At 42.5% G+C, this 26,736-nt stretch overlaps 1 pseudogene; it reads left to right on the top strand.

Annotated features, from left to right (window-relative positions):
* The first annotated feature begins 13,634 nt into the window (after positions 1-13,634).
* On the top strand, positions 13,635-25,775 carry LOC139389771 (kinesin-like protein KIF27; annotated as a pseudogene).
* The last annotated feature ends 961 nt before the right edge of the window (positions 25,776-26,736 follow it).

Below are 26,736 nucleotides of genomic sequence, written 5' to 3'. Positions count from 1 at the left end.
TTTGTCATGTTTTTAATTTTAATGAAATGTTTCAGGATGTATCGGGGTGACATGGGGATTATACACAAGTATTCTTATTATTCATCACATTTCCTGGCTGTACACTTTTGTAGGACTGTTTTTTTTTTTGTCTTGGCGATATAGTCATGCCATAAAGCCTGCTTTATTAGCCATGCTGAACAGTCCTTATTTGTGGCATGGGACATGATAATATGGTTACAAGCAATGTCTGGTGTATGCATCTCCTAGGGGGTTAGGCTTTTCTTCTAGAATCCTTTTTTAAACTTTTTTTTAATAAAGATTGAAACGTCTGCAGATGCTTGGCTAAGTCTTATGGAGATCCTGCTTAGTAATGTTCTTGATGTAGCCAATGTCCCTCTGACATTCCTGTGACCCCATAGGTCAAAGAAATACTTCAGCCTGGCCCATGCCCTGCTGTAGAGAAAATGACTGTCTTCTTTTTATTTTATTTAACTAGGAAAGTAGGTTAAGAACAAATTCTTACTTACAATTACGGCCTACCAAAAGACAGAAGGCCTCCTGCAGGGACAGGGCTGGGATAAAAATAATATACATATATATGACAAAACGCACCTCATGACGAAAGACAACACAATAGTACATCAAGATAGACCTAAGACAACAACATAGCAAGGCAGCAACACAGCATGCTAGCAACACAAAACATGGTACAAACATTATTGGGCACAGACAACAGCACAAATGGCAAGAAGGTAGAGACAACAATACATCACGCAAAGCGGCCACAACTGTCAGTAAGAGTGTCCAGGATTAAGTCTTTCAATGAAGAGACTGAGATAAAACTCCAGTTTGAGTGTTTGTTGCAGCTCGTTCCAGTCGCTAGCTGCAGCGAACTGAAAAGAGGAGCAACTCAGGGATGTGTGCTAATGTGACTGGCAGAACGGGTGTTTGTATGTGGAGGGCTGCAGTAGATCGCTCAGATAGGGGGGAGTGAGGCCTAAGAGGGTTTTATAAATAAGCATCAACCAGTGGGTCTTGCAACAGGAATACAGAGATGACCAGTTTACAGAGGAGTATAGAGTGCAGTGATGAGTCCTATAAGGAGCATTGGTGGCAAATCTGATGGCCAAACGGTTAAGAACATCTGGCCGCTCAAGAGCACCCTTACCTGCTGATCTATAAATTATGTCTCCGTGATCTAGCATGGGTAGGATGGTCATTTGAATCAGGGTTATTTGTGCAGCTGGGGTGAAAGAGGAGCGATTACGATAGAGGAAACCAAGTCTAGATTTAACTTTAGCCTGCAGCTTTGATATGTGCTGAAAGGACAGTGTACCGTCTAGCCATACTCCCAAGTACTTTTATGAGATGACTACCTCAAGCTCTAAACCCTCAGAGGTAGTAATAACACCTGTGGGAAGAGGGGCATTCTTCTTACCAAACCACATGACCTTTGTTTTGGAGGTGTTTAGAACAAGGTTAAGGGTTGAGAAAGCTTGTTGTAGAGCATTTAACACAAAATCCAGGGAGGGGCCAGCTGAGTATAAGACTATCATCTGCATATAAATGGATGAGAGAGCTTCCTACTGCCTGAGCTATGTTGTTGATGTAAATTGAGAAGAGCGTGGGGCCTAGGATTGAGCCTTGGGGCACTTTATACACTGCACTCTTTGAGGTAGTTAGCAAACCAGGCCCAAGACCCCTCAGAGACACCAATACTCCTTAACCAGCCCCCAAGAATGAAATGGTCTGCTGTATCAAAAGCTTTGGTAAGTCAATTAACTTTTTTTTTTTTTTTTACATTTTATTTCACCTTTATTTAGCCAGGTAGGCAAGTTCTCATTTACAATTGCAATCTGGCCGAGATAAAGCAAAGCAGTTCGACACATACAACAACACAGAGTTACACATGGAGTAAAACAAACATACAGTCAATAATACAGTAGAAAAATAAGTCTATATACGATGTGAGCAAATAAGGTGAGATAAGGGCCATGGTGGCGAAGTAAATACAATATAGAAATTGCTTAGAATCAAGGGCAATGGTGACATCATTAAGGTTGCAGTGACAGATCCATAACCTGTGCGGAAACCAGATTGCATACCAGAGAGAATACTATAGACATCAAGAAAGCCAGTCAGTTGATTATTGACACGTTTTTCCAACACTTGATTAACTGGGCAAAATAGAAATAGGCCTCTAACAGTTAGGATCAGCTTGATCTCCCCCTTTTAAATAAAGGAAGAACCGTGGCTGCCTTCCAAGCAATGGGAACTTCCCCAGAAAGGAGAGACGGGTTAAAGAGGTCAGAGATAGTCTTGGCGATGATGGGGACAGCAAACTTAAAAAAGAAAGGATGTAAATCCTCATCTGGGTCAAGTTTCAGGAGCTCCTTTAGCACCTTGGACTCAGTGACTGCCTGCAGTGAGAAACTTTGTAGCGGGGCAGGGGAAAAAGAGGGAGAAGCTTTGTGGCTAGTCGCATTAAAAGGGGTGGGAGATGAGGAAATGTTAGATGGGCAAGGATGCATGGCTGAGTCAAATAGGAATCCTGACTTAATGAAGTGTTGATTAAAGAGCTCAGCCATGTGCTTCTTGTCAGTAACAACCACATCATCAACATTAAGGGACATGGGCAGCTGTGAGGAGGAGGGTTTATTCTCCAGGTCTTTAACTGTTTTCCAGAACTTCTTGGGGTTAGACCCACAGAGATAAAACTGCTCCTTAAAGTAACTAACTTTGGCCTTCCGGATAGCCTGAGTGCACTAATTTCTCATTTGCCTGAACGAGAGCCAGCATGAGTATGCGTGTGCTGAACCTTTCACCAAATTAAATTCACGGTTGAAAATTATGAAATGTAAGTTTATGCCACTGGTTATGTGTAGTACACAACCTAGTGTGTGTGTGTGTGCGTGTGTGTGTGTGTGTGTGTATATATATGTATACATGTATACATACACACAAAGAAATTGACTAGATGTCCTGGAACAAAATTCTCATGATCACCATACTCATCTAGTGTTTTGACAGACTTTCAACTTTATGTTCATGCTAATTTCACTGTTTCAGAGTCATGGCCAAGCAACAAAGGGTTCAATGTCCAAACAATGTTCCTCTCTGCTGTATAACGGATCTAGGGTGCAATATGGCATGGGAATCCAAACGTAATAGCTCCATTTAGCTTGTTACACTTAACTGATAAGATAAGAGCGATTCATTTTGGAGGAGGAGCAGCAACCTGAAACGGCATATCCTTTGATACTGAAAAGTCAGTTTCAAAACCCAGAGATGCAACATTGAGAGACTTCCTGGAACGCATGTGAAACATTTGTCTGACACGTGTTTTTCGACCCTAATCACACAGCCAAGACAACACAGGAGTGGCTTCGGGACAAGTCTCTGAATGTCCTTGAGTGGCCCAGGCTGAGCCCGGACTTGAATCCGATCGAGAGACCTGAAAATAGCAGTGCAGCAACGCTCCCCATCCAAACTGACAGAGCTTGAGAGCATCTGCAGAGAAGAATGGGAGAAACTCCCCAAATACAGTTGTGCCAAGCTTCTAGCGTCATACCCAAAATACTTAATACCATCAATACCGTTGAAACTATTTATTTGAATTGTTTCAATAAATGTGAACATTTGTTGCTATTTTTTAAGTAAATACCTGCAGTCAACTTGTGCAATACGTTGGAAGATGAAGCAGATCACATTCATTTCACCTGTCACATTATTTTACATTATGAAGCTTACCGTAGTTCCCCAGAACAGTTGAGCCAGTCACATGTGTGTTTGTAAATAAAGTGAGAAAGCAGGAGCAGGTGAGTCCTACTGAAAGTCAACCATTTCTGTTGCTTAAATAGAGTGATCAGGGACGTGCAACTATAGTTTTACTTCAAGAAAATACATTAGTGCAACACATTTGGCAGAAAATAGCTTCATCAGATGACAACAGAACTAAAATGTTATTTGGTTGGTAGCCAAACAAGCAAAGGAGCTTACAATGAAAAAGCACTGTATTTTTTATTTCTGTTTACCATAGAATCAGCTACTAATGTTTTGCATCAAGTTAATCTTGCATTTTAATCTGCCATTTCAACAGAAAAGTAGGCTACACCGAGAAAAGTACAGGAGAAAAGTAGCTACACATCAGCCAGAGCGTTGTCTGCTGATAGAATGCCCATTTGTGAATTCTCATCATGAGTGGAGAAACCGCAACTGAAGCACAAAATTTGTCTGATGCCAAACATTTTTGATCTGCCTTTACAAAAACGCAGCAAGATATTTGTTAAGCATTTTATTATTTTATTCTGTGTGAAAACGCATCATTCTGCATTACCGCGACCCCTAAGTTTAACTTGCTAGTTATCTAAGTAAGTGTCTGAATTAATAAGGCGACGGGGACAGCATATTGTGTTAGCTTTCTGATGTGTTTGAGAAGTCAAAGCGTTTTGGATGAGCGTTATCTGTACAGCTGCCACTATTATCTTGATTTCCTTGCGTTTTTTCTCCTCTCCCTTCTCTGGCATTCGGCTCCTCCCCTCCTCTTCTCTGAGCAGAGTGGGCAGGCCCATTGCCCTAGCGACTCCAGACTCAACACAGACACAGTGTGTACACATGCTGCTCCAGAGCCAGTACTGTTCCTCCTTCAGACAAGCATGCGTCAAGACATTTTCACAGTCTCGTTCACATTCACTTGTGATATGTCCAAACTCACCAAAAATGACATTCGGTAGCTCCTACCTGTACTGCTAGATTGCCGTCTTTGCAATTTGTATATTTTTGTTTGCACTCATTATCATAATTAGCTATTAGCCTCAATAAGAATTCGTTATTACTTGTGCTAAATTTGTTAGCATGCCGGTAATACCGTAAATCCGGGATGAGAGAATGACAGTATGATACCGCCCAACCCAATACACACAATACCCCATAATGACAAACTTAAAACATGTTTTTAGAAATGTTCGCAAATGTATTTAAAATTAAATACAGAAATATCTAATTTACTTAAGTATTCACACCCCTGAGTCAATACTTTGTAGAAGCACCTTTGATGGCGATTACAGCTTTGAGTCGTCTTGGGTATGTCTGTATCAGCTTTGCCATCTGGATTTGGGGATTTACACACAATCTTCCTTGCAGATTTTCTCAAGCTCTGTTAGTTAGATGGGGAGTGGCGGGCAACAACAATCTTCAAGTCTTTCCACAGATTTTCAATGGAATTCAAGTCTGGGATTTGGCTGGGCCGCTCAAGGATTTTCACATTATAGTTCTGAAGCCATTCCTGCATTGATTTGGCTGTAAACTTGGGGTCATTGTCCTGTTGGAACATAAATCTTCACCCCAGTCTAAGGTCGTTTGCACTCTGAAACAGGTTCTCATCAAGGATTTGCCTGTATTTGTCTCTGTTCATTGTCAGTCTCCCAGTCCCTGCCGCTGAAAAGCATCTCCATAGCATGATGCTGCAATCACCATGCTTCACAGTAGGGATGGTGTTAAATGGGTGATGAGCTGTATCTGGTTTCTCCAGACATAGTGCTTTGCATTCAGGCCAAAGAGATACATTTTTGTTTCATCAGATCACAGAATCTCTTGCCTTATACTCTCAGAGTCATTTATGTGCCCTTTTGCAAACTCTAGGCATGCTGTCATGTGCCTTTTTCTCAGGAGTGGCTTCTGTCTGGTCATTCTCCCATAAAGCCCAAATTGGTTAAGTGCTGTAGAGCCTGTTGTCCTTCCGGCAGGTTATCCCATCTCAGCCAAGGAACTCTGTAGTTCTGTTAGAGTGGTCAATGGGTTCTTGTCACCTCCCTGACCAAGATCCCTCTCCAGTTATTAATTTTGGTCGGACGGCCAGCTCTAGGCAGAGTCTGGGAAGTTCTATAATTTTTCAATTTCCCAATGATGGAGACCACTGTGCCCTTGGAAACTTTCAACACAATTGTTTAATACCCTTCATCAGATATACAGTTGAAATCTGAGGTTTACATACACCTTAGCCAAATCCATTTAAACTCAGTTTTTCACAATTTCTGACATTTAATCCTAGTAAAAAATCCCTGTCTTAGGTCAGTTAGGATCACCACTTTATTTTAAGAATATGAAATATCAGAATAATGGTAGAGCGAATGATTTATTTCAGCTTTTATTTCTTTCATCACATTCCCAGAAGTTTACATACACTCAATTAGTATTTGGTAGCATTGCCATTAAATTGTTTAACTTGGGTCAAACGTTTCGGGAAGCCTTCCACAATCTTCCCACAATAATTTGGGTGAATTTTGGCCCATTCCTCCTGACAGAGCTGGTGTAACTGAGTCAGGTTTGTAGGCCTCCTTGCATGCACACGGTTTTTCAGTTCTGCCCACACATTTTCTATAGGATTGAGGTCAGGACTTTGTGATGGCCACTCCAATACCTTGACTTTGTTGTCCTTGAGCCATTTTGTCACAACTTTGGAAGTATGCTTTGGGTCATTGTCCATTTGGAAGACCCATTTGCAACCAAGCTTTAACTTCCTGACTGATGTCTTGAGATGTTGCTTCAATATATCCACATAATTGTCCTGCCTCATGATGCCATCTATTTTGTGAAGTGCACCAGTCCCTCCTGCAGCAAAGCACCCCCACAACACAATAATCTGTTTGTAAACAATTGTTGGGAAAATGACTTGTGTCATGCACAAAGTAGATGTCCTAACCATACTTGCCAAAACTATAGTTTTTGTGGAGTGGTTGAAAAACGAGTTTTATTGACTTCAATCTAAGTGTATGTAAACTTACGACTTCAACTGTGTGCTTCATCACAATAATAGCGAAGACATCAATACTATGAAATAACACATATGGAATCATGTAGTAACCAAAAAAGTGTTAAACAAATCTAAATATTTTAACAAATCAAAATATTTTATATTTGACATTCTTCAAATATAAAATATTAGGTGTGTTCAAACGTTAGGTGTGTACACATTTTTGACTGGTATGCATGTAAATAAAAAAAATGCTACAATTTCTTTAAACATCTTTTCACTGTCATTATGGGTTATTGTGTTTAGATGCGTGAGAAAAAAATGTGGAATAAGTCAAGGGGTATGAATAATACATTCTGAAGGCACTGTAAATTATCCTTGAACCTTTTAACCTTTTAATGTCTATAAATGTCAATAAAACTGTACTTGACAACAACTTAATTTGATAACTCATGTATGTACCGTAATAGTATTATAGCTGCCCATCACAGAGCAGCATCCCTCAGGACACGTGAGGAATACCTGTTGTCACTGTATCTTAGTTGTCACTGTATTAGACTAAGCATAGGTGATTTGATGATGTTGAAATATTGAAGTTGAAATGGTGTTGGAATAGTGGAGGCAGCTCCTGTTTTCATTGCGACTTGTGGTTCTAAATCTATAGTTGTTTAAGCATTCCGAACATCTCTGAAACATTAACTTGCTTGACCGTGCTGTAGTAGGTCATGTAACTATTTGTTTTTGGACTTCACCGGACAGATGTTCCTCTCCGGATTTGTGATTAAACAAATAATTTATTCTAGCACGGTGTCTTCTTATTTTCTCGTCCTTAGGCCTATACATCACTGTGACAAGGGACGTGTCACATGTGCTCCCTCTCCGGCCTCTAGGTCACCAGGCTGCTCGTTAGGGCGCACACCTGTCACCAGCATTAGGCGCATAATGACACACCTGGACTCCATCACCTCCTTGATTACCTGGCCTTTATATGTCACTCCCTTTGGTTTCTTCCCCAGTCGCCATTGTTCCTGTATCTGTTCTTGTCATGTTGGTGCGCTGTTTGTGTTTCTTGTTTTGTTCAGTTATTTATGAAATGTATTCACTCCCTGAACTTGCTTTCCGACTGTCAGCGTACATTGTTACTATATGAACTAACAGGTTATAGAGAAAACAATGCAAGTATCACAACATAGGTTGTAATATGGCTTTTTTTCCCCTGGCTGGGCATCCTTAGTGACTTTTACCCACGCACCGCTACTGCACACAACACAAACTATCCAACATAACTTATGTGTGGAGAGTGGCTATTTGAAGCACAAATTGGCCTCAAATGCAGTTGGAGTAATGTGGAAATGGTGCCCTGTGGAAGCAGGGGTTAAACCGCTTTTCAACTACACACAATACAGTATACTATGCTATACATACATTACCTTATTGATTATACAGTGGCATATAGACATCCTACATTTGGTTAAACACCCACACTACTGGAAATCCATCTTTTAGAGCTGAAAGACTATAGAGCTTAGCCAAGTTACACAAGGATTTAGGTCAACAAGTCATTGTTTTAGTCAAAGTATGATATATTTGGGCTTGAAGTACCAATTCTGAACTGCCCACAGTTCTGAACTGCCCACTTCTTGCAAATCCGTGTGAATGCGGTGTCTTTTCCTAAGACATGACATACAAATTATTTTCAGCCTAAGTTTTGTTTCAGGCATAACCTCAGGAAGTAGGGATGCTGAGGGTGCTGCAGGACCCCCTGAAAAATCATAATTTAAAAAAACAAGTCAAACATGTTTTGCCAAACATTCTAAGCACCCCCAACCCCAAACTGCTTTCCTACGGCTATGGTTTCAGAGCTGGGTTTTATTTGAATGTTACCATCTGTAGTGGAATTTTACTGTGTCTCTTTCTGCTTAGTGTGTCACACTTATCATACATGTTTGACCTGTTGCATACTTAGAAATGCGCCTACAATAGACAGACAGGGTGCTTGAGGTTTGCTCTCAAAAGGTCGGCTCAGTAGGATTGGAACATTGGCTGAACACCCAGATTGCTAGATAAGGTTTGGTTGCCAGGTGTTCTTCTCCTGGGCAGCCATTCTCTGTGAGCAAACGCTTTGCTGAGAAAGGATGCACTTTTTTGAAAAAAACGTAGTGATAGTATAAATATCAGAGCTTCTGACTAACTTGTAGTGTGAAGTGCTGTTTGTAATCGCTTCGCTGGCGTGAATTAACATAAATCCATTTAAACTTGACTTTGGGATCCTTAGTGGTAATTTCCTCAACACACCCACCAACATGGCATTGTTAATTATTCAGAAACAGCTGCAAAGTTATTCCCTTCATGACTGAGATGAGCCAAACAGCCTTGTGTCCATCCGCCTGAGCCATGGAAAAAAATCAAATGTGTGTTTTTGCACATCCACTTGTTTTCTTTCCCAGAAAATTATCATAATCCATTGGATAATTTGTCAATTTTCACTTATTTTCAAGCTAGTCTGTAGAAAAATTATATAAATCTGACCATTTTAAAAATGGCATAATTGTGTGATATGATAGCATTGACCACTAAAGTGTTGCTTCACTACACGTTCCACTTCTTTGATTGGTGTAACATTAGCTAGAAACCAGATAATGAAAAGGCACCTGCAAAATAAAAGTTGAGGAATTTGGAGTTAGTTACATGTAATTTGCGGCATGCATGATAAAGATAAAAGTCATTGTAGCCTGTCATTTCACTTCCCCTGTGAGAACCATAAGCATGGGCTAACTTGGCTTTGCCAACAGCCTACCTATTGAAGGTTGCACCGTGTCCAAGACAATGTAGAAAAACTCATATCAAATCAAATCAAATCTTATTTGTCACATACACATGGTTAGCAGATGTTAATGCGAGTGTTGCGAAATGCTTGTGCTTCTAGTTCCGACAATGCAGTAATAACCAACAAGTAATCTAACTAACAATTCCAAAACTACTGTCTTATACACAGTGTAAGGGGGATAAAGAATATGTGCATAAGGATATATGAATGAGTGATGGTACAGAGCAGCATAAGCAGGATACAGTAGATGGTATCGAGTACAGTATATACATGAGGTGAGTATGTAAACAAAGTGGCATAGTTAAAGTGGCTAGTGATACATGTATTACATAAGGATGCAGTCGATGATATAGAGTACAGTATATACGTATGCATATGAGATGAATAATGTAGGGTAAGTAACATATATCAGCCATCTTTCAATTGTTATCCATATTACCGGAGCGTCAAACTTATTCCCTCTAACTATTTCTATGGTGGATTCGCAGCCGCAATTTATGGAAGATGCCAAAACTTTGGAGATAACAATAGATGGCAAGGTCAAAGACAGGCCAGGGATTTCCATATGTTGTGAAGTTTTCCCTAAATTAATGCTTATGACAAATCCAGCTCCAGAAACAGCCAGAGCATCAGCTGGCTAATCTTTTGAATATGGTGTAGTTAAAAAAACAAGCAACAGATAAGATTAGCTAGCTAGATAAGGTTAGCATGCTAGCTAGATAAGGTTAGCATGCTAGCCAGCTACACTTACAGCTGTCAGTGCCCTATTTGTTGATGTTTATCAACTTCACATGGACATTCCCACACTCAATTTGTGAATTTGTATAAGTAGCCTTCGTCAATTGGAGGCAGGAACCTGTTCAATCTTATGCTTACAATTCGTGCTAAGTTAAGATATTATATTGAATTAAATCAACCAGACTCAGAGGTCAATTTCAACATGTCTTTACTCCATCACGGTCCGTGTAACCCCTCACATTCCTTTACCGACGTGGTGACATCCTATCTCAGTAAGTCACATCAGTACACAACAGAACCCAAACGTGCATGTTCTCTCTAGGACGGGAAATTACGTTGAAATAGGGGTGGCAACTGCCTTTGTGGGGAGCTCAGATTCTTGTGGCTGATTTTCTGGTTCTCATGGAGGCTAGGGGAGAGGAGGCTACTCTGCTGACTACAGCGTACAACAGGCCCTAGTCCACCTGGGGGCACTTCACTACTCAGACACCCTGACAGAGACATTAAGAAACTGTAAGTATTTTTCCCCTGTTATGTGTGCATGTACCTTCTTGCTTCTCTCAGGTGAGTTGCTCAGCTCAGGCGACAGTAGAAATGTGGTGATTTGTGTCTGCTTTATCTGGTGTGTGGGAGGATCATGGTGCACCTGTGGAGTCTGGTTGAAGAGCGAGATGGCCAAAGCTACAATATCAACTCTTTATCTCTGACACAGGCCCACACAGAGAAACTGACTATTTTAGTGATTAAAAAACAGCAGCAAATCTAAATGTAGTTGTTTTCCTACAACAACAAAAAAAGTGTGAAAAAACTGGGGAAAATAGAACAAATGGGGGAAATCTGAATAATGGAAAAACAAAAGAGAAAACTGAATTTTGAAGAGAAAAAACTGAAGTAGACAAAGAAATGTACCGAATATAAAAGGCCCTACTAACGTTTTTAGTGTGTGTCATCCCGCAGCACAGCATTTTGGGCAAGGTTGAGGTCAGGTCCAATATTGACTATGCACCCAAGAGGAAAAGAGGTTGGCCGTCCTACGTTGGGCCATCCATTTAGAGTAATATAATATATATACAATTTAGCAGACACACAAAGTGACTTACAGTCATGCGTGAATAAATGTTTAAGTTTGGTAGATTCCGCGAATACCAAGATGCATGACAATGCTTTGTGAAGCCTCAATTTAATATGATTTATAAGGCCTTTATTAAGGGGTGCTTATGTCACCCTTTACAAAGCACAGGTTTATGTCTTATTTCAGTTGAAGTCATTCAGTTGTACAACTGACTAGGTATCCCCCTTTTCCCTTTCCTTTCCTTTTCTATTTGACATAGTGGGTTTTTTCACATTTGACATTGGTGGTTATGGCACACAGTTATGCCACATTTATGAACCTTTTATAAAGCATGACATGCGGTTGTAGATGATTTGTAACACATGTAGAGTTTATGAAGGCTTTATAAGCTGCACTTAATTTAAAGCAGGACACAGTTTTGACTTAAATCACAAGACCTGAAAAGTATTGTCTAACAAAGACTGGGCTCCCGAGTGGTGCAGTGGTCTAAGGCACTGCATCTCAGTGCAAGAGGCGTCATTACAGTCCCTGGTTTGATTCCAGGCTGTATCACATCCGGCCGTGATTGGGAGTCCCATAGGGCGGCACACAATTGGCCCAGCGTCGTCTGGCTTTGGCTGGGGTAGGCCGTCAAATAATTTGTTGTTGACTGACTTGCCTAGTTAAATAAAGGTTAAAGGAATTTGCAAAATCCAGGTGTGCAAAGCTCTTAGAGACTTACCTAGAAAGACTCACAGCTGTAATTGCTGCCAAAGGTGCTTCTACAAAGTATTGATTGACTCAGGGGTGTAAATAGCATACTTATGCAAATTAATTTAATTTTCAATACATTTCCACACACACACACACAAAAAACATTTTTTTCACCTAGTCATTATGGGGTATTGTGTGTAAATGGGTGAGATTAAAACAAATATTTTATCAATTTTGAATTCAGTTTGTCAAGCAACAAAATGTGAAATAATTCAAGGGGTATGAATAGTTTCTGAAAGCACTGTAAACATTGCCTTGTATTTTTTACATGTAATATACCACATCTTCTGTCTGAAATGGGTACGAAAGACCTAGTCATGATTCCTGCATTTTCACAGACCCTGCAACTAAAATACAGGTATCGAGTCTGTGACTCGTTTCGTTGCTTAAAGGCCCAATGCAGCCATTTTTATCTCAATATCAAATCATTTCTGGGTAACGCCGTACTGTGATTGTTTTCAAACAAAATCGTCATATGAAAAAAAATTGCTTCTTGGCAAGAGCAATTTTTATATCTGTCTGGCAGTGGTCTGAGTGGCAAGGGGGAAACCGAAAATGAGCTGTTATTGGCAGAGAGGTTTGGAACATCTTCTTATTTGGTCTATTAACTAATTTATTGCTTGGGGATGTCACCAGGCAGGACAAACACCATCCCACCAAAACAGGCTGAAATTTCAGGCGGTCTTTTAAAACAGCTCCCACACTAAAAAGGCATTATTATAGTTTTCACAATTTCACAGTATTATTACAACCTCAAAGTGTGGAAATATATATAAAACACAGGGGGGAAAAATCACGTTTTTGACTGCACTGGACCTTTAATACCTTCCTAATTTGCAAACAGACTCCATGGTTTAACAACACCTCCCAATTTTCCAGTTACCCACTGATATGTATAAAAGGGGTATACCTGCAAGAAACTATTAAAATAAGAGCTGTTTTGGAAGGGGGATGCCTTGAATTTTTTTTTTGTAACCGGTAATACCGGTGTCTGAATTGTGTATTTGATAACTTAGAATTTGCCTGCAGTAGCACAACCACGCCGTAGGGCGGCGCTGTAGCATCAGATTGTGTCTTACAGCGAGTCTCTTTCCTTGGATAGAAAAGCACGAGCTTTCCTTGATTTATCGGTGAAATCCATGGCAACTAGCGATAGACAACAAAAGTAGTCAGACTATAAGTAACAACAATGGAGATGGACGGTAAGATAGTGGAAAACTAAACGTTAGCTAGGTACTGTAGCGAACCCAGCAATCAACGGTCAGCTCGAACAGTTATTTGTTCAAGTTAAAAAGTTGAAGTTAAACTTTGTTCTTTCAAATCAACAACGCCAGATATGACAGCTTTTCGTTTCACAGTCCAAAGTGCGAAAAAGTCGTGGTTTCTGAAGTGAACAAGTTACTGTACAAGTAACGTTAGACTTATTTCTTTCAACATGCCTTTATCGAGAAAACAAAGTGGGTGTCTTGTGTGAAACTCCCGAGAGGTAGACAGGGTGACTCATTTAGTATCAGACGTTACCAGTGACGGGTTTGGTAATGGGAGAGGTGTGTGTGCGGGTTGCGGTTCGGGTCAGACCGTTGTTTCCCAAAAAGGTGCTCCACAACCACCAGCTGTGTGTGGTGCCCGACACCGTCCAGGTGATGCTGGGTAGCGACCGACCACGCCTTTGGACCGACGGCACGGTCAGGTTTACAATTCCTGTGTCAAACCTCTGGTGGCATCTCTAGTTTACGGCTCCAATGCTACAGTGTTCGCCTATGGACAAACCGGGTCTGGAAAGACATGCACCCTTGGTGGGGGACATGTAGGTAAGTTATTGGTCCAATGCAGCCGCTTTTATCTCAATATCAAGTACTTTCTGAGTAACAATTAAGTACCTTACTGTGATTGTTTTCAATTAAAATGGTCAAAATCAATTCGCTTCAAGAGCTAGACTGTCAGGAGGGGTCTGGGTGGGAGGGGAAACCTGAAAATGTGGTTGATGTCACCATGGAAGGCTAAACTCCATCCCACCAAAAACAGGCTGAGATTTCAGGCGCTTTTCAAACAGCTCTTACACTAAAAGGGCATTGTCATTATTTTCACAATTTCAAAGTATTATTCCAACATCATAGTGTGGAAATATATATAAAACGTAGGTAAATCTAGTTTTGACGTCACTGGGCCTTTAAAAGTGTGAGCCCAATTGTACTCTTTGACATCATGCAGACGCCAAGTGCATTGAGGGATGATGATGTTCTGACATGAATCCTTGAATAATCTATCTACTATGATTCTACCCTGAACTGCCATTTGAGGCAAATGCAGAGAATCTTATGATTACACAATTATACTATTATATTATCATCAGACAACTCTGCTTTTGTGTTTTCACCAAGGAAGTTGCTCTCTCTCTGTACTTGTACCCTTGTTAGCATCTTTGCCGGAGGAGGAGAGTGGGATCATTGGTCGGGTTGCAGCAGATCTGTTTGTGCTCTTGGGGAGAGGAGGGCTGCGGATGCCAGGGCTGCGGTAGACGTTAGGGTGTCCTACATGGAACTGTACCAGGAGGAGCTCAGGGACCTGCTGGAGGTCCAGACTGGAAACAAGGAGCTGCATGTCAGAGAGGATGACAGGGGTAACACTGGTAACACCCCTCGCTCTGTCTGTGCTAGGGTGTGTGTGACGTGTCAAGTGTGTGTTTAACCCCCTAAGGCCGATGTCCGCGCCCCATAAAAATCTGTCAGTTTGCATGGGATGTGTCTCAATCCACTGCATCTGCCTATGTCGTACTTCCGCATCTCTGGTGAAAGGTGACAGAGCTAGACCGTGGTTTGTCAGACCATAAGACATCCCGAAAATCGGTCTTCTCACAAAAGCATCTGTATCATCAGAACGGTTTGGCCTACAAAACTATGGAAAGATGAGACTCTCAAGAACACAAGGATGTTCTCCGGTTTTCTCTACGCCCTCCACAAGTCTCAGGAGACTCGTCTGAAGTCGGTACAACCAATCTGACATCTTCTTTCTGTGGTGTCCGAACTGTTAGGGCTACACACTAATATGACCCCTCTGCACAAAGGTGAGACTCTCACACACATGTTTTGCTCTAGGATGCTCACGGGACTCGTCTGAAGGTCCCCCCGGTACCAGTTGAAAAAATGAATGGAAGTACAATGCATTCGGAAAGTATTCAGACCACTTGACTTTTCCACATTTAGTTACTTTACAGCCTTATTCTAAAATTGATTAAAGCATTTTTTCCCCTCATCAATCTACAAACAATACCCCATAATGAATGACAAAGCAAAAACAGGGTTTTTAGAAATTTCGGCAAATGTGTAAAAAAACAAACAGAAATATGACATTTCTAAAAACCTGTTTTTGCTTTGTCATTATGGGGTATTGTGTATAGATTGATAAGGGGAAAAAACAATTGAATCATTTTTAGAATAAGGCTGTAATGTAACAAAATGGGGGAAAAAGTCAAGGGGTCTGAATATTTTACGAATTTTTAAAATTTATTTTTATTTAACCAGGAAGGGCTCATTGAGATTTAAAATCTATTTTTTCAACAGCGTCCTGGCCAAGATCGGCAGCACCAAGTCATTACAAAAATTACAGACAAACAACATGGAAAAACTACAAATAATCTAGTAAAAAAACATATTCACAAGAGTATAACAAAACAAAACAAAAACAGCAAATTAAAAACATTGACAGGTCAGGGAATCAGTCTCAAGATCATTCATCAGTGATTTAAAAATACTAATCGGGGCGAGTTCTTCCAGTTTAAAAGTATTTTGTAAGGCTTTCCAAGACGATGGCGCAGAGTACATAAAAGCCTTTTAACCAAATTCAGTTCGGACATTTGGAACAGTTAGCAGGATAAAGTCCAGCGAACAAAGAGAGTACCCACCACATTTCTGAACAATAAAAATGCCCAAATAAAAAGGTAGTAAACCCAAAATGGCTTTGTAAATAAAAGTATACCAGTGACTGAGCCTATGAGTGGCTAGAGAAGGCCAGCCAACCCTGGTATACAAAGTGCAGTGGTGCGTAAGGGTTTTGCAGTTTAAAATAAATCTCAAAGTGCCATGGTAAAGGGTGTCAATTGATCTCAAACACTGAGCGGAAGCATTCATATATAAAATATCCCCATAGTCTAGTAAAGGCATAAATGTAGCTGACACTAGCCTCCTTCTGGCTTCAAAAGAAAAACAGGCCTTATTCCTAAAATAAAATGCCAATTTCAGCTTCAATTTTGTTGCAAGTTGTTGAATATGCAATTTAAAAGAGAGGCCGTCATCAATTAAAATTCCAAGATATTTATATTTGGTTACAACCTCAATCTCCTTGCCCTGACAGGTAGTAATAGGTGAAAGGTTCAGAGGTCTATTTCTTGCTTTAGAAAACAACATTAGTTTAGTTTTGTCAGTATTGAGGACAAGCTTCAATTGACACAAGGTATGTTGAACAGTATAAAAAGCAGTTTGCAAGTTCTGGAAAGCTTCTGTCAGAGACGAGGCACAACAGTAAATAACAGTATCATCAACATAAAAATGAAGTTGCGGATGTTGGACATTTTTGTCTAAATCATTTATATAAATAGTGAATAAGAGAGGACCAATTACAGAGCCTTGGGGCACACCATTAAAGACAGACAATTTAACGGACATAAGCCCATCAAATTGAGTGCACTGAGTTCTATTAGACAGATAGTTAGCAAACCATGCAACTGCATGCTCCGAAAGACCTACACTCGACAATCTCTGCCTTAGTATAGCATGATCAACTGTATCAAAAGCCTTAGAGAGATCAATAAAAAGTGAGACACTGCTGTTTTTTGTCAAGGGCTTCAGTGATATCATTTAACACCTTCATGGCTGCTGTAATTGTGCTATGCTTCTTCCTGAAGCCCGATTGGTACATTGATAAAATAGTTAGTAAATAAAAACTCTTAGCTGTTCACTCACAAGGGTTTCAAGTATTTTCACCAGGGGTGACAGCTTTGAGATTGGCCTATAATTATTTAAAAGAGTTGGATCTCCCCCTTTTAAAAGTGGTAGGACAAATGCTGATTTCCAGATCTTTGCACTGTACATGCTGTATGGAATCTGACTGTAGTGTGTGGGTTTGTTTCAGTGGTAGTTGTGGCAAGAGAAACTGTGAATACCTCCGCTGAGGAGTTGCTGAGCGTCCTGGAGGCTGGCAATGCCCTGAGGCACTGGCCCCTCTCAGATGAACGGGCGCTCCAGCCGCTCTCATGCTATCGTTACCCTACAGCTGACGAAGGATGACCACGACAATGGCTCCCTCCGCTCCTCTAAACTCCACCTGGTGAATCTGTCTGGGTCAGAGCGGGCTGCACGCACCAGGAACACAGGCCTGCTGGTGTTGGGCAATGTCATCCTCGCACTCTCCAACCCGCACTTTCCAATCGCCGCCACAACCATGTGCCGTACCCCGCGCATCGTCCGGGACTCACTGGGCGGCTCTGCCCACATACTGATAGTGGCCTGCGTCAGCCCTTCCCACCACAGTTTCGCAGAGACGCTGAGTGTGCTTCAGTTTGCCTCATGGCCATGCTACGTGAAGAACCAGCCTGGGTTGTGTCCTGCCAGGGCGTGTTTCGGCTGGCAGCCTGGAGAGGCTCGTGTGGGGGAGCTGGAGCAGGAGGTCCAGACTCTGAGAGAGGCACTGAGAGAGAAGGATAAGACAAGGAGAGGGATTGCTTTGAGTGACAGCACCAAACAGGCCACTCAGGAGGAGCGTGATGACAGGGGGGCGGCTCTAGTGGAGGAGTCCCAGTACCGCTGCCTTGCACAGGACGCTGCCTTCCTATTGGAGGAGCTCCAGAACTCCACCCGGAGTCCTGCTCTGCAGCAGCGTTTGCAGGAATGGCTGGAGAGACACAGGGAGCTTAGCCACTCCGGCCACACTGGCTATCAACAACCTGTGGGGGGTGCAGGGGATGAGTCTCAACAGATCACCATCCTCCAGCTCAGACGTGAGCTCAAGAACTGCCAGGTAGTGTGAATAGTGGGCTCTGTTTCTCAGCTTTGTTTGCTCAATATAATCTGTTTACAAATGATATTCTAAACATAGGTATAAATTGTATTTGTCTCTCTTTTTCTCCTCCCCCCCAACTCTATTTTACTCAGTCTCTCTCCCACTCTCCCTTCTTCCATCAGGATACTCTGGCTATAGACAAGCAGGTGTTTGACCTGAGGGAATCTGAGCTGGAGCAGGTGTAGAGGCAGGTGCAGACACTGCTACAGGAGAAACAGACACACCTCCAGTCCTTACAGGAGGAGAGGGAGCACAGACAAATTAAGGTAGAGAGAGAGAGGATAGCGAGAAATTGAGATACGACGATTGAATAGGGCATTTCTACAGTGGGTGATGACTGATGTTTTTTCCGTTGGTTGGGCGTGCAGAAGGAGCAGCTGGTGGAACAGCAGCTGTTGATAGATCGTCTCTGTGGTGACCTCCTGACCTTCAGGATGGGATCCTTTAGACCCTCGCTGGACACTGGGGCTTCTGGAAAGTCAGCGAGGAGACCTCAGTGTTCCCATGATCAGCTAAGGCCATGGTTGTACGAGGAAGGTGTGTGTGTGTGTGTTTGTGTGTGTTTGTGTGGGGCTGTGGCAGTCACAAAATTATTGTCAGCTGGTGATTGTCAAGCAAATAACTGTCAGTCTCCGGTAATTGCCCGTTAATTAACATAAACACATTTAGCATCTCCTGGCTTCCACACATAGCCTACAAGCCATTTAAAAAAGTCGAATACATCCATGTAATATAGCCTACACCTTCACAATAAATGTATTGTTTATTTTAGACAGGTCTAAAGAAGCATGATATGAAGAAACTGTAGTGTATTTCAGAAGAAAACAGTATACTCTGAGTTGTCCTGATGTGGCTATGCCAAATGGCTGTGGGCTACACTTGTTCATTTAGCAGACAAGATTTGTTTAGAATTCCGTGGCATTATTTTATATTGTTTTATAGTATGAAGAATACAATTGAGCAAAGTTCAATAAAATATAAATATTTTCTCCAAAGGATTTGAGGGAGTGCGCACATTCGGCTATTCTGTGTGAAGCGGTTAACAAAGGAATAGGTCTTCCTATATGCTTAATTTAGAGTTATTAATGTAACTTTAGTTGTTCTACAAACGATATGTTTTGATTTTTCATACATTGTAAGGCTGCATGATGCGACTCTAATGAGGATTTAAAAAAATTTACCATATTTACTTTTTATCAGCCAACAAGATGAGAAGCCCAAACGAACAGCAATAACACTAGCCTATGTCAGTCTACTATCCCCCATAGTACAAAAGTCGACCTATTCTATTCTGTGCGAGAAATAAATATTCCAAACAGTCTGGGACAGTTGTGGGATTCGATAGATCCCAAACTAATACAACCGCTAGTATAAAAAAAATATTTTTTATGCAATGTGGCTGACGCAACAGATCAGAACGTTTAGCTTAAAATGTTGATAAACTATAAGGCTATTTCTTCACATTATAAGTGCAGCAATGTGCACATGGTAGTAGGCTATAAGCATGACTGTTCCATTAGTGGAACACACCATTATCAAAAGTGACCGCAAATGCAATTATGCATGTCATGCTTTTATTATGAAGGTGCATTTTTATGGTGAAAATGATGTTCCCCAAACTTGAACCTCACACGCTGCTTATACATGCCAGTTAGGATCTACACCCCGTGTAAAGCGGATTGATGTGCTTAATTTTAAGAAGTTATTTGGCCACTTTAGTTGTGATACAAACCTCAAACATATAATAGGCCTATCGGCTAGGCTGCATGAGGGTTGCGACTATGATTTGAAAAAGTTGTTTCTTACGCTGGCCATCATTCACAAGTGATAATTGTTAAGGGAATTTTTATCAATGATGACTAATTATGTATACATTTCAATCAGGACTGACTAATCCGAATACTATTATGCTACTGTACATGTATGAATTTTCTCTCTTGCTCCCAGTATTGAATATAATGTAGTGAATGTAGTCAAGAATTTAGAACAATGACGGTCTGTTCCTTGGTACAAATGAATGAACTATGAATCCAGACTGTCTAGAATGCTTATCTACACTGACTGACCTTGGCTCTAGGCGAGGAGGGAAGGCTTGAGAGCTATAGAGCCTTTCTACCAGTGTCAAGAAGAGACGGAACATTTAGAAAACGCTGACGTCATTTTCAGTTTATAACCTGTGGTAAAATGTGTATGAACTCAGTACTCTCTTGATTAAAGGCTGTTACTTGACTTTTAAGACCGGTCTCTGTCCATTCCTATAAAATAAGGGTCTTACAAATTCTTATGAATTGACAGAGTGTTTAATTGTAATTGGGAATTAAAACAGAGGAATTAAATTCCTTCAACATAATGTATCATTCACAAGTGATTGGCTAATATTGTCACCCATCAGACTATTCTTGATTTAATCTTCTCTTTACATATACTAAATAATATATGTGTGACATTTGTTTTGATTTAGAATGGTGTCACGAATATTACCGAAGGTGGCTCCCCTTCTTGTTCGGGTGGCGGTCGTCGTCGCCGGTCTACTAGCTGCCACCGATCCTTTGTTCCGTGTTCGTTTGGTTTTGTCTAATTGGTTTCACCTGTTCATTGTTTGGTTGTTAGGGTGGGGTTATTTAAGTTCGTTTAGCCCGCTTCTGTTTGTGCGGGCTTGTTCTTCTGTATTTGTGAGAGGTGTTAGTGTTTTGTTGGGTTTTCTCGCTGTCCTGGTATTTTACCTAAGGGTACTATTTGGTTTTAATAGTTACGCCTGTGTTGGGTATACTATTTTGTTCCTGTGAATTTTTGGACATTAAAGCGTGTTTTTTCCCGCATCCTTTGCTCTCTGCACCTGACTCCACACCCATTCACTCATTGAGCGTTACAAATGGACCATTATCATGCACCTGTATCGAAACAGGGGCAGCAGGAAAAAATACATGTAATCTATGCACTTAAATAGCGAAGGGAGGATGCTTTTCTCTGTGGTTTATTTTCATGCCAGCCAGGTAGGCTATACTGCTGTTGTAAAGAGAAGCAATGTGCTTAATATTAGTAAAGTTGAGTAATAAATATAGTAGGCCTAGCCTATAGAAAGCTGATGGGATCCTCCTCTTTTTATTGGAGGCCATCACTCTGTTTTCTCAATTGCATAGCCTATAGAAATATTGCGAAACATGAGCTCATGGGCTCTCATTAAGTGTTTGATTTAGATTTCCAAATACATTTGCATTGATGTCATAGTTGATTAGAGGGACAATAGAGTGCTGAGTACCAGGCAGTTCGCAAGTTTTGTAGGCCACTAATGACCAGCAGCAGCATCAGAGTTTGGAGAAGACTAATTACTGTTACTAAATGGTAATTTGACTGCCTTCATGACTCGTGACCGCCGGTGTGGCGGTATGTGTGCAACAATGGAGTTTCTGTTAGTGTGTTTCTTATGTAGATCCATACTAGTCCTCTGGCTTGTTCGTTGGAGAGGGTGATGGCTGCCTTTAAGACCCGCAGTCAGCTGCTGCTGGCTCAAATAGAGGAGAGAGATGAGGTCCACTGCCCTCAAAAAACACTGAAGGAAAGGAGGGAAGACGAGGAAGAGGAGGGGGGAGAAAGGGATTCAGGTGAACAAGACTGTAATACTGTAACATCCTGCTTCAGAGCTATGTAATTGTTCTGTTTGCTCAAGACAGACTACTTCTTTAATCAGATGGATATATCGCAGGCCTCTATGAACCGCACATTGACAAGCAAACAGAATCCAGCCTGCTTTGACCAGAACCAGGCACAAAATACTAGTTTGGACCAGATTCAGGACGGGCTCCAGTTACTTCAGCCGTCAGAACGCCCTACAGGTAAATACAGTTATGAGTCTTAGGGGGAATATTTCCTGTAATTTCTGTTTCATTGCCAAGACTGGCCTGTGCCTTCTGTAGGGTGCAAGGAGCGCAGAGAGAGGCGGAGTCAGACGGTGAACCTGCTGCGCCTAAAGAAGGCGGAGACACAGAGCAGGGCTAGCCTGCAGACCAGTGGCTCCAGTAATCTGCACAAGAACAAGGTCAGTGCTAACAATATAGCATTCAGAGAACACTCATAGAGCATTAAACACTCATAGAGCATTTATACAGCACTCATAGAGCATTAAACAGCATTTATACAGCACTCATAGAGCATTTATACAGACCTCAGAGCATTTTACAGCACTCAGAGCATTAAACACTCAGAGCATTAAAACACTCAGAGCATTTATAGCGCATTCATAGAGCATTCATAGCGCATTCATACAGCACTCATATAGCATTTATAGTGCACTTATAGTATTCATATAGTATTCATAAAGCTCTCATAGCATTCATACAGCACCCAGAGTATTCATAGAGCTCTGAGTGTTCATAAAGCATTTATACAGCTCTCAGAGCATTCATAGAGCATTCATACATCACTCAGAGTATTCCTAGAGCATTTATACAGCACTAATAGAGTATTGAAGGAGCATTAATACAGAACTCCTGTTGACCTTTCGGACTGTCAGTCTTTGCATCCATATAGCCCCATCTGTGAATGTGGTTACATTTCTCCAGTCCCATCCTTTAGCCTCATAGCAAACCAAGTGGAGGGGCTGCCATTTTGTTGTCTTTCATTAAAGAGAATACATCCTGTGAACAGCATGCTAAAGGGTTAGATGCTGCTGTGTTGCAGGACCCGAGGACCGACAACAAGGCTGTCTTTCAAAATGGAGACTCTAAAGAATCAGAGGAAAAAGTAGAATGACGTTCCAGAATTAAAAGTGTGGCCATATTACATCGGCGAGGGATCACAGGTTTGAGTTGCCCCTCCTTGCAGTCATGGTGATTCCTTAGATCTCAGTTGGATATTCAACATAGTTGAAAATAAGCAAACTGCATGTGTGTTTTGACTTGTTGATGTGTTCGTTTTGCCCCTGTACGATGCCCAGCAGTCTGAGAGACGTGTGTGGCTGGAACACGAGGAGTGTGCTCTGGAGAGGAGCTGGAGGAGGAGCTGAGGTGCAGAGAAGAGGTGCTGCGGCACCGAGAGGCCTGTGTCCAGGAGAGGAACCAGCTGCAGATCAAGAAGCTTCGCTCCAGCCAGGTAAACACAGAGCGGGGCTTAGAAATCCAAAGTATTGACGTATGAAAAAGAAGAAAAAAGAACCATACATTTTGTGTGTGTGTGTGTGTGTGTGTAAGTTACGGCATTCCAATGTTGTTGTCTGCAATTGAAAGTGCGTGTGCATACGTTCACGTGTGTTCCTCAGGTTCTGAGTCAGGACTTGCTGCGCGTGTCGACCCGTCTGGGAGATCTGGATCAGGAGCTTGAGGAGAGAGGAGGGGTAGAGAGGCGACTGTCCCCCTCTGCAGCAGGGCTGTGTGGAGTGTCCGCGGAGGAGCTGCTGAAGGAGAGAGAGAGGGCCTGCGTCGGAGGAGGGACGGCAGGGTGCTCACGCCAGAGGTGAGCTCCTTAACGTTGCCTATTTTCCTTCAGAGTGGATGTCACACTGACTACAGGGGGCTGATGTGGAAATACATGGTGTGTGTGTATAGGGGGAGCATGCTCTGCTGCAGTCAGAGGAGGTCTTGGAGGCTCTGGATGCTGCAGTAGAGTTTAAGAACTATTCCATCCAGGAGAGACAGAGAGACCTCGGGGACAAGGAGACGACCACAATGACGTCATGAGGGCTCCAAGAGAGCTGTCACTTCCAGAGGCCTCGGCACTGTTGGTCAAATACTTCAAGGTCAGAGTCCCATCACACACTCACCACAAACTACTTTGAGCAACCAAGCTACCGTAATTCAGTTATTTTTGACGAAGGAGGCGACATGAGGAGAGTGATTTGACCATTGGCGAGCGATACGACCAGATTTGTTCAAAGTGAAACTCAATGCAAATCATCATCAGAGATTTCGCAGGAGAGACAGAGAGACCTCGGGGACACGGAGACGACCACAATGACGTCATGAGGGCTCCAAGAGAGCTGTCACTTCCAGAGGCCTCGGCACTGTTGGTCAAATACTTCAAGGTCAGAGTCCCATCACACACTCACCACAAACTACTTTGAGCAACCAAGCTACCGTAATTCAGTTATTTTTGACGAAGGAGGCGACATGAGGAGAGTGATTTGACCATTGGCGAGCGATACGACCAGATTTGTTCAAAGTGAAACTCAATGCAAATCATCATCAGAGATTTCGCAGTGTGATAACCAGTCTGGGGAGGGAGGGTCTTCCTAGCCTAGCTAGCTTTAACACTGCTGGATAGTGAACATGCTATTTTGCATGCTGTTTGGAATAAACACTCACAATGGGCGAACTAGGTGATGCCTACTACAAAGTAGTATCTCTAGTTGACAGTACACTCTGCAATAGAACCCGCATTTGAGGAAAGGCTGGGGGGCTGGGATTGAGATTAGGGGGTCGAAAAGGGTTTGGGGCAGAATTGAAACTGGAAAAGGGTTTGGGACAGAAGTGGGACTGGTTTAAAAGCTCTCCATAGGCAAACATAAAAGAGATGGTTCACTGCACTCCTAACCTTCCATTACCCTCCTGCTAAACTACCCGTCAATAACTGAGTGGATAGTTGAAAGCATTCCCTTGGCCCCTCCAGGTGCTGTGTCTGCGGGAGTCGGAGCGGCGGCTGCAGCTGCAGAGTGGCGAGCAGGAGGCGGTGACCAGGGAGATGGAGGCAGCTCTACAGCACCTCACTCTGGACACAGAACACCGGCTCACTGAGCAGCATCAAGAGCACCAGCACGACATACAGATACTAATGCAGCAGCTCCAAGGTCAGTTTGTATGCGTCAATGTGATAAATGTTTATGAGTGTGGGGTATTCCTGCCCCTTCGTTGTGTTTGTCTGCTTTACAGTATTCTCACTGCTCGTTTTGTCCTCGTGTGTAGAGGGTGGCTCAGGAGACAAGTGGACAAGTGTTCCATGCTATGCTGCAGCAGCTGTAGAGAGACCTGTTCTTCTATAAGAGCTCCAGCCGTAAGCTGAAGAGGAAGCTCTGAGAGCTAGTCACCGACTCCCTCCGCCCCCAGGCTCCAGACCTGCAGACCCAGGGCAGGAAGGCGGCCAGCGACGGAGCATTGGACAGCCCCAGCCCGCAGATTTCCAGAGTGGAGCTGGCCCCGGTCCGTCTGTCCTGTAGAGAGCCGAGGCAGATCTCACCCTCTGCCTTCTGCAGCACTAGGAGGCACTCTACCCTGAGGGCCAGCAAAGGCTCATTCCAGGAGGACTCCATCGAAGTGCCCCGGAACACTGACCATGAGGCTCAAGCACATACTGACCACTTCTTTCCTTCGTCCACACTAATCTAGAAGAACAGGTTAGTTGAAACTAAGGGCTCTTTTCAATCAGATCCGCTTTAGTCGACATCCACATAGTGGTTGTTTTGGCAGAGGTGTCAAATCTAAAAGTGGCTCACGACAGTATACCTAAAGCTGGACATTGCCATTAGCTGCACGGAGTCACATGAAGTCATCCCATTCAGCCACGTTGAAACAGTGTAATGTGAGATGTAATCTACACCTCCATTAGGGTGATAGAAATCCTCATTATTTAGTTGAATTTTTCAATTTGAGTGTAATTACAATGTATATACAAAAGTATGTGGACACCCCTTAGAATTAGTGGATTCAGCTATTTCAGCCACACCCGTTACTGACAGGTGTATTCAATCGACTACACCGGCATGCAGTCTCAGTAACTTTCAACTTGGCACCGTCATAGGATGCCACCTTTCCAACAAGTCAGTTGGTCAAATTTCTGCCCTGATAGAGCTGCCCTGGTTACCTGCAAGTGCTGTTATTGTGAAGTGGAAACGTTTATGAGCAACAACGACTCACCCATGAAGTGGTAGGCCACACAAACTCACAGAACGGGACCGCCGAATGCTAAAGCGCATAGCGTGTAAAAATCATCTGTCCTCGGTTGCAACACCAACTACCGGTTACAAACTGCCTCAGGAAGCAACGTCAGCACAAGAAGTGATCGTCGGGAGCTTCATGAAATGGGTTTCCATGGCTGAGCAGCTGCGCACAAGCCTAAAGTCACTATGCCAAGCGTCGGCTGGAGTGGTGTAAAGCTTGCCCCCATTGGACTCTGGAGCAATGTAAACGAGTTCTCTGGAGTGACGAATCCCACTACACCATTTGGCAGTCCGACGGACGAATCTGAGTTTGGCGGAAGCCAGGAGAATGGTACCTACCCCAATGCATAGTGCCAACTGTAAAGTTTGGTGGAGGAGGAATAATAGTGTTGGAAAATCGTAACACTACAGCATACAATGACATTCTAGACGATTCTGTGCTTCCAACTTTGTGGCAACAGTTTGGAGAAGGCCCTTTCCTGTTTCAGCATGACAATGCCCCCATGCACAAGGCGAGGTCCATACAGAAATGGTTTGTCAAGATCGATTTTGAAGAACTTGACTGGCCTGCACAGAGCCCTGACCTCTACCCCATTAAACACCTTTGAGGTGAATTGAAACGCCGACTGCGAGCCAAGCCTAATCGCCCCAACATCAGTGCCCGTCCTCACTAATGCTTGTGGCTAAATGGAAGG

This window comes from Oncorhynchus clarkii, chromosome 30 (genome assembly GCF_045791955.1).
Source record: "Oncorhynchus clarkii lewisi isolate Uvic-CL-2024 chromosome 30, UVic_Ocla_1.0, whole genome shotgun sequence".
In the NCBI taxonomy this organism is placed as follows: Eukaryota; Metazoa; Chordata; class Actinopteri; order Salmoniformes; family Salmonidae; genus Oncorhynchus; species Oncorhynchus clarkii.
Note: the sequence above shows the minus strand (reverse complement) of the source record. Positions and strands in the feature narration are given on the sequence as shown.